The sequence below is a fragment of the Clytia hemisphaerica genome, unplaced genomic scaffold (genome assembly GCF_902728285.1).
Source record: "Clytia hemisphaerica strain Z4C2 unplaced genomic scaffold, Clytia hemisphaerica genome assembly, whole genome shotgun sequence".
NCBI classification, from domain to species: Eukaryota; Metazoa; Cnidaria; class Hydrozoa; order Leptothecata; family Clytiidae; genus Clytia; species Clytia hemisphaerica.
In genome coordinates, this window is record NW_027103853.1 from 13424 (window position 1) to 29566 (window position 16143).

The window sequence follows — 16143 nt, forward strand, 5'->3', positions numbered from 1 at the left end:
GAACTCGGTGAGATAGAATCACGACAGAGCGTAAGATAAGATAGAATGAGTAAGACTTGCATAGATTGCAACACCGAAGGCTGTGTAAAAGTGTACTGGACCTTGCAAAACACGACCAGTATTTTGACATAAATAAGTGAGCTATCAACTATCTAAATTAAATTAATTGAAAATAATTAAACATCAAATGGAAAAAAAAAAAAAAAAAAAAACTTCATAGAACTAGAATATAATAAAGTCATATATATGCACTGAAGAAAATTACAGACTAAGTAAAACCTAAGAACAGATGGGCTAAATCTAAAATCAGAATGGAGACTAGGGAACCAAGGCTACGAGTAGGGATATTAGAAGAATTGAAATCAGAATTAATTTAAAACTAAAATGGCGCGTGAATCAAATCGAGAATTAGACTAAAACTAGGTATAAGAAATAATATAACATAGAAAGCACCAGCTAGGAAATAGCAAGTAGCAACGCAGGGGGGGACTACAGTTGGTAGAATATGGTACTACTGCAAGCTCCTAGCTAGGGCTTTTGTCGAAAAATATTTTTTGTTTCTTGACAAAAGGCTTGTAAGTTTCTGAGTCACGACAGTTAACAGGTAGTTCATTAAAAATTTTAGAAGCTTCAGATTCAAAGGAACCACTAACATTACAGGTTTCACGCAATTTAGTTCCACCAATTACATCCGTTCGAGTCTTGGCTTGCACATATTTCTCCATAGGGAGGAATTTGGGCCAGTCATTCATATTCACTGATTTCCACGCAAGTTTAGCCAAACTGTATTCGGTCCGTTCTTTGACAGGTAGCCATTTCATATCTATTACGTCAGACTTGCGAGAGTAGCTCTTCCGGACGAAGCTAGCTGTGGCATTTTGGACTCGTTGTAATTGGTTGAATAGATATTGTGGTGCGTTGTGAATTACGGTATTCATGATATGCACCACTGCAATGTCTTCTGACATTACATCATGGGCCCAATAGCTCATTGGTTGAAAGTGACGTAAAAGCAGTCAATACGTCACTTTCAACCAATCAGCTATTGGGTGGAACAGAAGACATTGCAATGGTGCATATCATGAATTACCATAGTCTATTTTACTCAATACAAGAGATTCTGCCAATTGGCGTCGTACACGGTATGGTAAATATCGTTTGATGAGGGATAGACTCTTCAGCGTGCCATATGCTTTAGTGACGATTTTTTTGACATGTTCATTCCATGTTAGGTTTTCGGTGAAGATGATTCCTAACAGCTTGAATAGGGGAACACGCTCAATCACATTTTCGTTATTTGACTTGATTTCGAATTCAAAATTATGCCTCCTTGCCATTTGAGATGTGGCAAAGAGCATCGATTTTGTTTTTCTGGCGTTAAATATCAAGTTCGAATCCAGCGACCATTTCTCAATTACGCTAATATCAGAGTTCATTTCAGTGACACAATTTTCAAGCTCGTTTGGTTTGGTTTTTGTGTGGCGATATATAGTCGTGTCATCAGCATATTGAACACATTTTGCGGTGGTTTTTGTTGCCATGTCGTACACGTAAATGTTGAAGAGAATGGGTCCAAGTATGCTTCCTTGGGGGACGCCATTAGTAACTGTGAGAATGGATGACTTCTTGTCGTTGATCTGTACGTACTGAAGTCGATTGCTCAGATAGTTGGAGATAACATAGAGTGACTTTTTTGAGAATCGTAGTGTGTGAAGTTTTTTGATAAGAGTTTCAAAATCAACTGTATCAAATGCTTTTGAAAAGTCAGCGAGAACTGCAAGAGTGATTTCGCCTCGATTCATCGCTTTCAGGATGTCGTTTTTGATTTTTATGCAGGTGGTTATTGTGCAGTGACCCTTTCGAAAACCAGATTGATGTATTGATAGTAGTTCTTCACTTTCTAGATAGTTTGTCATTTGTGTCATAATCAGTCTCTCGTATACTTTTGAAAGGATCGGTAATATGGAGATTGGACGGTAGTCACTCGGATCAGCGGGTGACTCAATTTTAGGAATAGGGCTGATTTTCGAGATCTTCCACTGGCTAGGAAAGACGGATTGTCGAATGGAAGAGTTGATAATATGGCAAATGGGACTACAGATTTCATCGATGGCGAGTTTAATGTATTTCGACGGTATCTGGTCATGGCCGGTTGAGCAGTCGTTTCGAAGATTACATAAGGCTTTACGAACATCAGCGTAGGAAACTTCGTTTATGTCGAATGGATTGTCTTGTGCAGGTAATTCATTGATGAGTTGATGTAGGATTTGCTCTGATTTAGGTTTTGAGTTAAGAAGTCTCCCGGCTGTTGTGTTGAAGTGGACATTGAGTGTGTCGGGGTCAGCGGATATCTTTTGTGGTGATGGTTTCAGGATGCGATGGATGGTTGACCATACTTCTTTCGGTCTTTTGGAGGATAGTGCGCGTCGGTAAAAACTGGATTTTGTTACTCGAATAAGAGTTTTTAATTCGTTTCGGATTTTACGAAACAGATCCCAATCTTTTTGCTCGGACTGCGGGGAATGACACTTGGTTCGTAAATAGTCTCTTTCCTTTTGCTTCTCGCTGATGTTGAGATCTTTTAACCACGGAGCTGGTGGGCGCGTTAATTTCTGCCTGATGAGGGGTGTGTGACGGTCTAGACAATCGGTAAAAAGTTTGTTAAATATGTCTAGTTTTTCTTCAGCGGTATCAAAAGCGTAAACAAGATTGAACGGTATTTGTCTGATATCTGTTTTAAATGCTGCTAAATTAAAGTTTTTCTCATTTCGAATAAATTTATATCTGGGTTCAAACCGTGGCTTGCGTAGATTACATATGACGAAGGCAGCATCATGATCGCTCATTTCGTCGCATGGGATAACATCATCGTGGATGACTTTTGAGAATGAGGTAACGATATGGTCAATGCAGGTTTTTCCCTTCCGGGTTGGCTTCTTCACTTGTTGACGTAAACCGAGACGATCGAGGGTATCTTTATATTCGTCAGCAACGTTGTAGTTCTCTTTCAGGAGATCGATATTTGTATCACCAGTAATCACAATTGGATCAGACCAGATGGTGTGAACGTACGATATTAATGTTTCGAATTTTTGAAGCCAAGCACGTTTGTCAACGTCTTCGGAACTTGGTTGATAGAAAACGGCTACAAGAAAGGGACTTTTCTTTCCCTTCACTTCAAACCACTGGTGTTCGATCGTTGTATCTTTCTTGTCGATGTCAGTTCTTGGGCGATGTTTAATGCCGTCTTTGAAGTAGGCTCCCACGCCACCGCCACGTTTACCATTTCTGTTATTGTATCTGAAAGGATGATAACCGGAGAAGTTGAGTTGTCGCATGAGTGCAGGATTGTCAACGAGCCATGTCTCAGAGATTGTTAGGATATCGAACTTGTGTTTTAGGAGCATGGCTTCAAGTTGGGCAGTCTTATTTTTGATAGATTGAATGTTAAGGTGCGCAATGCTGTAGTTGTTTCGGTTGGCATTTAGAAGATCCAACTGGATTTGAGTATCTTGTTGCGCTGGGATATCATTCACGGTCGAGGGGTCTGATAGTAGAAAGTCTATATCGACATTGTTGAACGGTAATTCAGTAAGCAGACAGTCGTGACATGTCCATAAATTGTGTTTGTCTGAGAAGTTGTTTACAGTTTTATAAATACATTTTACGTGAGTCGAGTTGAGACAAACCTTGCATTCCAAGTGGTACGAATTCTTACGGACAGTTTTGGCACAGACAGGACAAGCGAGCGGACCCGGATTAGTTTCGATGTCACCAGAGATGAGGAGTCGAAATGTTGCCGAATGATTTGCGTACAGATGGATCGGTGCACAAAACCTCCGTTTGTTGTTGTGATTTTGACGTCGAGTCAAAAAGTCTTTGTTTTGAACTTTAAATTTCGATTTCTCGTGGCTTCTTCCCATTTGATGTAGAAAGAGATACACCATTACGACGAGCGCAGCTTCCTTCATCTTCTTTAGCAAAAATCAGCTCACTTCTTTTTAATTTGAGTGAGAATTTTAAGAAAAACTATTTTATTTTCACTCTTTTGACGTTAGTTTTCAAAAAAACGTCTAACCGTTGAGAAGTCGTTGCAGTGATGATTTTCAAAACTGTACGTTAAAACCAAATTACACCATAAAACCTACACTAATACACCTTAAAACCTACAATCATTGATCCTTTGCTCACAACTTACTGAAACTGTGAAACTCCAATTCAGGTGCTGAACCGTGATTCAATTGATCAAATAAATATGCTATAAAACGGCTTTGAAGGGTTAAAACTTTTATTCACTTCATTTTTGACGTATGTTACTAATGTTTTTCTAAATCTTCTTCAAATTTGTGACCTTTCGGTATGCAATATGACCATGTTTTGAGAAAGTCGATATTTTCAAATTTTATTGGACACTACCATGAATGAGCTTTAAAATAGAACTTTGAGGGCCTTACGATTTCTTTGGGGTGTAACCATGGAGAAGAAAATGATTTTTTCGTACCTACCATAAGTATAGGTACCTCAAAAGTATAGGTTTTGTGACCTTAAATTCCTTTGTGTAATCTCTAGGTTCGAAAACTTGATTTTTGATAAAATTTTCAATAAATTCAATTAATATTTTTGCAATAATCAAAATTCTTGAAATTAGGTATTTTATAAAAGTATCTATATCAGAGCAGATTGTAAAAAAGGGAATTACACAATATTAAATTAATTAAGTTTGGTGGTCAAGAGAGCCCAAAACCCAACTTGTAGGTTTTAAGGGGCATGTGGTTTTAAGGGGTATCCACTGGTATGTTTTTATTAAACCTATCCTAAGTAAATGTCATTTTTCAGTCAAGGCTTCTGCTTATATTACTTTTTATGGCATAGTAGAAAGTTTTTGGACGGTTTTTGGAAACTTATTCAATGAGCGGTAATTTATTCAATGATGTGAGAGTAATCAAGCTGACGTTACAAAGAGAGTATGTTCTCTTTTTACCCTCACGCCATTTATTGCCACCGCAGGAAGCCTAAAGCTTCCGAGGATGGCATTCATAGCTTCGCGCATAAGGAAGTTGGGCAAACATCTCATAATTTTGCGCGCGTTTTTCAGTATTTTAGTTCCGGTTAAATGGTGTACCGGTAACATTCTTAGCTTGACTGTATTTCTATTGTTTTATCATCATTAAAAACACTTTTCCGGATTTGTTTTGATCTGATTACCCATTTTCAAAGCTCTATATGTCTTTTTTTATTACCTCAGGGAGTTGAATTAAGGGAAATTCCTTTTTTGTTGGAAAATTCCCTATTTAAACCACAAGTAGTTATTAACCGCTCTGAGCAACGCAAATTAGAAATTTTTATCCTTTCAAAAACTTGTCGTTTGACTATTACAGTAAAATGGCAGTTTAGTACAGTAGCGTTTAGTATGAAATAAACAAACCATTATATACCATTATTTTGGTAATAAATGACAGAAAAACAGGTAAATAACTTTATCTTATCTCTGTAAGAAGATATCTATGAGATGGACACAAGTTGCTAATATTTGTAGACTAAATTTTGCTTCAGATGAGATGCCATTCTAACAGAAGTAACGGCTATCAGTAACATTTCTTTCCAAATTCAACAACTTATCTGATCGTTCTTCTGCGGTGGCACTTTAATGAAAATTATGGCTAGTATAAATTGTTATCAAAATAGTTGTCCGAAACAAGAAGGTATTTTTAGCAGACATTTCCTTTAGGACTTCTCTATATAAATTCACTTCAAAAAATCTTTCAACTTACCAGACTTTGATAGCACGTTTCAAAGCAGTCTCAAAGTCCATTGGCTCTTCGAAAGGCATATAATTTCCAACAATCCATCTTAATGTAGGGAACAGATTTCCTTTGCATTTATCATGTACCTGATGTTCGTTTACCGAATGATTTTCTACCGCAAATTCAGCGTAAAGCTGTGCATAATGTGATATATCTTTATCAAACGTCAATTGGACACCGCCATGATCATTATGTGCACTAGCACACATATCTAAAGAAAAGTGAAAATCAAAATAACCGCCTGAAAACCCCGATGAAGCTTTTTTCCAAAGTGGGGATGGAATTTCTTTCGAAATCCCAATGCGGATAGAATTTCTATTGATCAAAAAATCTATTGGAGTGCAAATTTTGCCATTGAAATTCAAATAGCGATGAAATCAGTTTTTAGTGGATGTAAGGTGTTTTTCAAACCAGGGAAAGTTTATTTCTAAATTTGGGGGCAGGAGTCCCACATAGGGATTCATCAAACATAATATGATTTTTAAAAATTATATAGCTGTCTAGCAGGGGGTGGGAGTTGCTAGGCATCTCTTAGGTATTTTGTGGGGCGCCGAAAAAGGCTTTTGAAAATTTGACATATGATCTTAAGAGAACTTAGTGATAAGACACCAAGAACATATATCACAAAGAGAAGTTCGCTTTTTGTGATTCTAATTATCTGATATTCCGATGGCGTATTGGCGGCCGCCCACGCTAAAGCTCTAAAGGAGCGGACCAATATACCCGTTAAAATATGCCCGACCTTCAGAGCAAAGCGTGTCGTAGCATATTTCCACATCTGGTACCAGATAATGATTCTAATAGCGTTCACGAAAGGTCGATAACAAAAAAGTGGTGTAAGGGGCTTTGGGTACGAGATTTATACTGTTTCATGAAATTTGAAAGACTTTATACAATATTCTACCCTTGTTCTTATTAAATTTCATAGAAAACAAGCCTGTGATGTTTGCGGTGTGAAATTTAGGCGCCTAAAAGTTTGACCTTCTCCCTCTTAAGAGGGAGGGGTAATCCCCTCCACTCCCTTGTCCCAGTTGCAAACGTCTCCGGCTTGAGGAAAACATGATGTTGAATTCAAAAACTTACTGTTTATTTTTGTTATATCTGCAAGTGGTGTCACATGTTTTCTTGAGTGATAAGCTGAAAAAACAGAGGCAGAAAAATATACTAAAGAAAACTAGACACAGGTTGTACTTACGGGACATGCTATAAGTTGTAGTAATGCGCATTATCAAGTCCTCTGAAGTCTCAGGCTAGTTTTTAGAAGTAGCGCCTGCGTCAGATCTCAGCGAAAAAGCACAAAAAAAGCAACCAAATGAAAAAAAACACTGATAGAAAGGGAAAGTTCTTGGTTTTTGAAAGAAGAAAATACTTGAATCTATCGGAAGCACCATATCAAGCTGTAACGAATGAATTTGTATAAGTGTTTGTATAAGTGTAGAGACTTAACGAACAGAGACAAACTTGATGCTTAGGCTAGGATGCAAGGGGCTCGGTTAACGTTGTACAATGTTTAAAGATATGAGACATTGGAGTAATAGAGGTTTGATTTTAGTGAGATTCCACTACACCCCCTCCCACAGACCCGGTGGGATTATTTCAGTCAGTAGGGTTAAAAATAACGCACCACAACTCGATGGGGATTAATACATTCCTTTTTATGGCTGGGGATTCGAGTTCCATTGTTTTCGAGCCAGAACATTAAGTGGGGATGGAAATGATAGCAGTGAGGATTTGCTTATCTGATTATTTGCAGTGGGGACAAAATTTAGAGTATGATTTCCCACTGGGGACGATATTATGGCTAAACTGTGCGAAGGGGGTGTTCCACTGTATTGGTTTATTCAGCAGAATTACTAAAGAGGCTCACTTACGTGGTAAGGTAGGCTTACATATACCACAGGTGACTCGACATAGCGATACGCTCTCTGGATCCTTACAATGATATCGTTTAACACAGTCACCGGTGTAATCAACGCAACCTAGAATCAGAAAAAAACAAATACAGTACATGGCCCCAACATGTCGGTTAAATTAGAAAACAGAGTAAAAAGATACTTCGTCAAAATTTATTTTTTCTTTCTTCAAAAGTTCTTTTTCAAAATTGTAACTTCAACTTTTTTTTCACTTCCTTCAAGAGAGAATTATCAGGAATATTTTCCTCAGATTTCTAATTTCAATTGTAATGTTGCTGCTCTTTTCGCACTCGCTTCGCTCTACGTATGCTTTTTCAGGTAAAACACCACGCAACTGTCTACCGTCGATGTGTCTACCAAGCCTTTGTGATGAAGGGAAAAGAAAGTACTTACATTCATTAGAGCCAGTGGAGCCTTTGGAGCCTTTGGAGCCTTTGAAGCCTTTGAAGCCTTTGAAGCCGCTTTCGCCTCCATGGACAAGGGCAAAGAAGAAATGAAATAAGATAATCGAGATCTTTGCCATCTTCAGTATTATGATGAAAAATAACAACGAGATTAAACGGCACAGAATGTCTCCTAACCGTAACAAACCCAACTTCGGGTTATCTTTCTAGTCAGCGAAGACTTTGCTACATGCTAAAACGCTATATTGACATAAACCGCGTGCCCTAGCCTTGTGTATACGGGCTTGCTTAACTAGGTTATGGAGCAGACGGACTTTAAGGATTTCACGACGCATCTGAATCACATAAAATATTTAAACTATTTGGTTTGGGTGTTTTGAAGCTTTGCCTGCATCTCACCTCGGGCTTGTTGATAGTTGGTCTTTCTTTGGATATTATGCGTCACCGGTACCACACTTTACGTAAGTCGTGGTTATGACTCATTTATTTATTGATTTCTATTGCCAATGAAAGTGCATTGAATTTGAAGATTTGCATTAGTAATGAGTTTTCCAAGAACCAGACATGGCTTTTTCTTTCTTTGGATATTATGCGTCACAAATACCACACTTTAAAATAAATTTACGTAAGCCGTGGTTATGATTCAGGGTTTTCGTATTATTTTATTTGTTCTATGTACATGGGTTAATTTCCAGGGGGTACTTTAAGAAGAAATTCTAGGGGGTCTGAGGAAAATCATTGCTTATTTCAGGGGGTTCGGCCTACCCTTTAAGCTTTTTTAATTCAGTTATTCTTCTTGGGGGATATATCCAAACAATTTCAAGAAATATTTAGTGGCTAGAATAGAAAGTAGAAAAGGTTCAACTACGCTATATGGCAAAAATACGGTACGCATATGGTAAAAATATCAAATAAACGAAGAGAACGGCTGTAGCAGAAAATAATTTTAGAAAAGAAAAAAACTTCTTAACCCTATAAGCCCCAGGGGGGTAGAATCTACCACACTTGAATTCTTTTGTGTATATCTACCCGGGTGCGCCACAAAAAAGTTTCTCTCTTTAAAACTAATTTTCTCGAAATCTAAAACTTTTAAAAGAATCATTCCTACTCCATTGGAAAGAAGAAGGATAGACTTAAATTTTGATGGGTCATTTAATGAATTCGGTACATTAGGTCGAAAGTTATGCTCAATTGAATAAAAAAGTTACTTTCGGAAAATGCCCAAAAACGTTAAAAATCGACCTATCAAATTAAACAGAAGCATAATTACATGATGCGCCAGTTTTTTTCGCCTCAGTCATCAAAAATGATAATTAGCTGTCTAAACGACCTTTTGTTATATAAAGGAAGGTTAAATTACATTAAAAGGAAGAAAATTCGTCGAAAAAAGCCAAAAAATCTGGTAAAATTCATAAAAATACATCAAATATGGGTTTCGAGGTACATCCAGCCTTACATATAGACTTTATCCAGTCTAGAACCAAAAATCTGTTGAAAATTTGGGTAAAAATAAATTAAAATGATTTTGATGAAGATTTAAAACCCTTTCGACCCATCAGTTTCAAAATTTATGTGTTTAATTACTGAAAAATGCTCTTAATCACGTAAAGGCTAATGCGATTGCCAAATTTAAACTAAAAATTTGATAGGTCGATTTTTAACGTTTCGGGCACTTTCTGAAAGTAACTTTTTTATTCAATCGAGCATAACTTTTGATCTAAAAAACCGAATTTGATAAATGACCCATCAAAATTTAAGTTTATCTTTCTTCTTTCCAATGGGATAGGCATGGTTCTTTTCAAAATTTAAGATTTCAAGCAAATCAGTTTCAAAGAGAGAAACTTTTTTGTGGCGCACCCGGTAGGAGAAAAAAATTTTTAAACGATCTGAAACTTTCTGACTTTTAATGAAATTATATTATCAGGTTTTATGACTTTATTGAGAAAAATGACATAAATCACTTAAAACTCAAAATTTTAAAGGGCTGATAATTTCTGAACTATTTATTCAAATATTTTCAAATTTTGACACGTGATAGGCATTGGCAATGTGAATTTTAAAATCTTTTTAAAAAAATTAAAGATTTTACTCATCTTTAGCATAGATTTTAAGATAGAAATCTTCATGGAAAATGCAAAGCCTGCAATTATGTTAAAGGGCAGCCTTTTATCTTTCAGATTCTTCAAACAGAATCTAAATATCTTTATTGGTTCGACTGTGACAGACAATTTTAAACAATATGTTTGGGCTTTTGTTCGACAGGTGGAAATTTTGTGATGACGTCATTGCTTTTTGAATGAGGTCATCAAATCTTCTTTTTTCCAGGAAAATTGTGTCATGATGGAGAACATCTGTACAAAATTCCATGGCCATAGCTTTTCTAGATCAAAATCGTAGGCAAAGTATTGTAGGCAAAATCTTGCGAAATGAGGCTAAAAAATAATCCCTGCAAAACCATAGCCATAAGAATTTGTTTTACCGTACTATACACAATCAGAGGAATAAAGTTGTCTCAATTAGTACTAAATTGGAGAGAAAAAAAACTGACTAAAGCATAATTTAGTATATGTGATGATCAAAAAGTCCCTGTCTAATTACGTAATCATGTAGTTGTCACTAAAACTACAAACTTAGCAAAAGACTTTTGATAACTGTGAGTGGGATATTATCAAATGAAAAGTTTTTGAAATAGATTCAAAAATGAAGTAGAAAAGCCAAGGGAAAAAAAATCACCTTTCACCAATTTTACATAAGTTAATTTAGTAACACCAAAAATGTTCAAAAAGTTACAAAATGCACAAACATTACAAAAATACTCAAATAAAATATAAAACTGCCCAAAAATTACAAAAAGTTTCAAATAATTACAGAACTTTGCAAAAATTACAAAAATGCTCCAAGCAATGAAAATATTATTAAAAAAATGTTAAAATGTTAAATGTTAAAAAATTGTTTTTAAACATTGGGAGTTTCTAAACATCGACTAGAAATGGCGACCACGACCAGCGACCACGACCGGCGACCAGATAAATTTAGGTTATCGAGTTTATCTGCTCTCTCCGTAGACGATGTTATCGTCCGTTAACAGTGATAGTAAAGGCGGGAAAAAATGGCGGTATGGCGTTATGGCGGTATACGGAAAAAAATCGGCGGGAGAGTTTCGAAGACTGGCAACTCTACCGACTGTTTACTCTTTTCGGCAAAAAAAAGTGTTTGCGAATTTTCTTCGGCTTTGGGCTTTTTTCTTAGATAGTGATTCGTCTTAGACTATAACATAGTCTACTCTCTCCGCCGTAGAGAATGCCCAAATCAAGTCTTCAGAATACTAAAAAGTGACCTTTGAAGTAACCAGTCATTTTCTTGACAAAGTGACACTATTTGACAAAAATATTGACATGGTAATTAAGTATGATGCCTGTAAGCTTTGTTACACCGAAAATTTTAATTATGCTGAATGAGGTGCCTTAGTATGAACAGATAGAGCTTGTCAGTAGGAAAAAATTGGGAAGGGCAGTTTTACAGATTTGAATCTAATCTAATCTAATCTATTGTCTTTATGCTGACAAAATGACTAATTTTGACAGAAATAACGCAATCTGATGATGAAATACAAAACCTCTAAAACCAGTTTCAAAAGGTTTTTGTGGCGCTTATTGTTTTGATGCTGATAATACAAAAGGATAGAAATTGACACCATAATCAAGCTGCAAGAGCGTCGCAATGAGATGATCGAAAAGATGAGACAGGGGTGAACTTACTCTTCAATATGATATATTTAAATAATAAGGGGAGACACTCTGCGTTGGAGAAAGAGAAAAAACTCGATAACCCAAATTTATCTGGTCGCTGGTCGTGGTCGCCGGTCGTGGTCGCCGGTCGTGGTCGCCATTTCTCGTCGACGTTTAGAAACTCCCTTAAACATCACTAAAGTACCAAAAACTACAAAAATGGATAAAAATTGTAAAGCTACGCAAAAATTTCAAAGGTGCTCGACAAACTTACAAAAAGTGCAGTCAAGGCCATCAAAAAAATTAAAATCAAAGTCTCCAAATGAAGAGAAAAATTTCCATCGATGAAAAATGGCGCAAAGTAACACAATAGCTCCTTCCCGTAATGCGCGCCATATCAGTAAAATCATATTATTTTGCGTACGGTCTTAAGTGAAATTTAGGCAAATACATCACCATTAAAGTAAGATACACTTTCCATTTGCAGTATTTCTGTTGTCACTTGACCATAAGACATTACCATCAACCCCATTGATAGAGAGATTACCTTCGGGATCAAACTCCATTCCCTTGGTGGTGCATCTTTCCGTAGTTGTGAATGTGATTTTATTGTTGGAATCATACACCATTAGATTGCTATCCACTTGCATTTTCAATCTATAATTACCATCGCATGAAACCGATTTGTCTCCACATTTCAATGTAGCTCGATAAATTTTGTCTCCGTCACCGTTAATAACTAAAAATAGGAAAGGAATTGATTTTTTTTTAATTGAAGTAATTGAAGCACTACACGAATTTCCTATTAACAGATTCATGTAAAAAGTCACGAAAAAACAAAAAGTAAAGCTCTGATTTGCTGAAACATTTAACCTCATATCGTCTTTTTGTATAAGACTCCCATTTCCGCGCTAAGATTCTTATTACTTTCCCGGAATCTTTCCGCTAGGTTTCCCAGGATAACCGGCATGAGATTGGAAAGGGTTTGTTTCTAAAGGTACAGAAAATGTTGTGTTTACTCACGAAACTGTCTTAATTTCCGAAGCTTATTTTTAAACTACCCTGGTCTTTTTCTGCTAGTAAAGTGGCAAAGGAATCTCAGTGCGGAAATGGGAATCTTATACAAAAGGACGGTACTTTTGATCATTTTGGAAAAATATTTCGATGTGTGCAATTTTCAGCCCATCAGTAGAGCTGACTCGACGTTTTTTGTTAATTTTTACATGAATCTGCTTATAGAAACCTTGTGTATTATAGATTTCATGTGAACCGCTATTTTCTAGGAAGATTCGTGAAATATATATACGAACGTTTAGAAAATAGGGTCCTAAAATCGGACACTTCTAGAGGAAAATATAGTCTTCAAAACCTATAGTTTTAATTCTGAAAGGCTATTGTTTTAGAGTTAAACTCCAAAATATGTACTTACATAACTCAGCCGTGTTTGTGCGCCAAACCACCGAGCCATTACTTATCCCAACGAAATCTCCACTGTCTTCTCCACTGTCTTTCATTTGAAAATATTCAACACATTTATTTTTTGTCTCAGTGTGCCACAGAACATTTCCCTTGGAATCAGACAATACCAAGTCCCCATCTATTTGAAATTTCAAACTAGCCTGCAAAGGCCACTTGGCATCGGTTTTACAAATTTTACTTTTCCACTCTTCTCCCACCAAAACATTACTTTCCCAAACAGTAACGGAATAAGGCCCATGATAAACGGCAAGACTTCCATCATTTCGGAAAACAAATCGAAAACTTTCGGATGGAGAAAGTATTTGATGACCAAACTTCATTGTTTCTCCTGGATAAATGCGACTTCTGATTTCAGGAACTGTCAATTATAATGATAAACAGATTAAATTCAAAATAAAATTTGCAGAAATTCGAAAATAATTGTTTATAAAAATTCACATTTTTACGGACACAGTTCGAACAGTTTACCCTAACCAAAATAGCATCCAGATTCAGAGATCCACTTCTGGCTCTAAAGCACCTCTATAACTTGAAGTTAATGAATTAGGTTTTGATCTAATTAAATATAAAAAGATGTAAAAGAGAAAGATAAGTTACTCACATGAATTTATTTTTTCTTGCAATGCAGCCTCAATATATTCGTAAACTGGAATGAACTCGCTTCCATAATGGATAACCCTCCAACTGCTAGGTAACAAACGAAAATCTGCCACACTTAATGGATCGCCTGGATTGGGAAGAGACCCAGCAATAGCTGTAAATGAATATGTGCTCTTTTGGGATTGGTTTCCAAACTCTTTTTTCTTGCTTTTTTCATACTCGCCTTGGAAATCGAGAATCCGAGATGCACTAACACTTGCTTGAAATTCGTCAGACACCGTCTCTAGACTTTCATCTTTTGACATTTTTTGCGTTTGGGTTGTGTAACAAGCAACTCCGATTTTCACGCTCTTTGGGACAATGTCGCCATATCGGCGAGATATCACTTTCCGTAAGGTCTCCTTGTTACATTTAGGGTTCTCTAAAAGATATTTCTTCAAGAATTCGCCAAAACCAGGGCTTAGCTCTAATTTTGAATTTTCGATCTCCGAAGGACGAGGCAAAGTAAAAATGCCGATTGGGGCCTCGACTTTGAAAACGGATTTCACCTCGGAACCCTTTGATACCTTCCTCTCCTGAGTGTTATGTGAGTATTCTGCACTGCCAGATACCCAGGGTGATTGGAATGAACCACCAGCTGTGATATTTGCCATTACAGTTTTGTCACTGTAATTCGATACGAGTTGCGATTTTTGAAAATATGACAAGGCTACTCGTGACACTTTGAAATGACGTGTACCAAACAAGCTCCTGTTTGGTGGGAAGAAAAGCGGCACCTCGGCGCGGTCATTTGACGTTCCAAGCTTGCTGAAGATGCGCCCATATGTCACGCCACAATTCACGATAACTTTCATCCAGTCTGCAGCAGACATCTTTGAAAAATCAATAGGTGCTCGAGACTCTTCCTTAATATTACCTTTTGTAACATCCAACCTTTTGTCTGGATGAAAAGGCTCGATGTCTAGCATTTCTTGTAAGGTGAGAATCTTTTTTTCTTTTAGACTTGGAACTGGAATCATTTCATGGTTTCTATTTGTCTGGCGAACCAACAGAAATCTGTCAATTTCTTTTTGTGTCAATTCGTATTCTGTATACTTAAGTAACTCTTTCAGATCTTTCTCAGTCAACCGTTCCGGTTCATTTAGTCCAATATCCTTAAGGATTTTGACGATATCTGCATGAGTCTTGAATTTCCCTTTGTCACCAAGACCTTGCGCTAAAAAAGAAAAAAAAGGCTCATTAGTCATATCGAAACTTTTAAGTGAATTTGCAGATGACATGCGATGATTTTAAATCGATTTAAAATTCATCATTTTAACCAAAGTATTCACCAAACTGGTACAACATCTTGATCCAAAACTTCATAATGCCGTAGAAGGTGCATTATAGAGCGAGGAAAGGCTTATGCAAAATTACAGGTTGACTGCTCGAGGCAATTTTTAAAAAGTTCGCAACGCCGAAATTTAAAGAAATATATTCTTACATCCTGAACTTTCTGAAGATGGATCGGCTGATGATTGGTTCGTTGGCAATGACATGTTGCCGTAATATTATTATCTATAAGAAAAAATAAATTTTAGAATTTTATGGCAATATAATAAATCAGGAATTTCAATTTTTTTATCCCAACATCCAAAGTCTTTTAGTGTTCTTAACTACCTTAAGTGAATAAATTTTGGCGGGGATTAAATTTGGCGAATTTGTTTTTTTATCGAGAAATTTTAGAAAACTATTTTTGCCTTTCTTGAGCCGATCGTGTATTAACCGTATACATTTAAACAATCAATTTTTACCTTTATAACCGATTTTATGTTACACATTTTATTTTTTCTATTCTGAGCTTCAACAAAACACCTTAATAAAAAACACTTTTATTGTCTTTCGCCAAATCGCCAAATTAAATCGCCGCAAAATTTTCAAAAATCGTCCATTCGCCAAATTAAATCCCTGCCAAATTTTACAAAATTGAGCATTCGCCAAATTAAATCCACACCAAAATTTATCTACTTAAGGTATCATTACAATCACATAGGGACGAGGTTATGGTTTCCCTACCGATCTTATTTGATTGGAATAAAATATGATAAATTGGGTTTCAAATTATTTCTCAAGGTGATCTCTAATTGTACCTTCAATAACAAGTTAAGTTTATTTTCTGCTTTATATTTGGATGTAGCTTCGTCGGCTGTAGTTTCATGCGTTCATCTTTCTAATC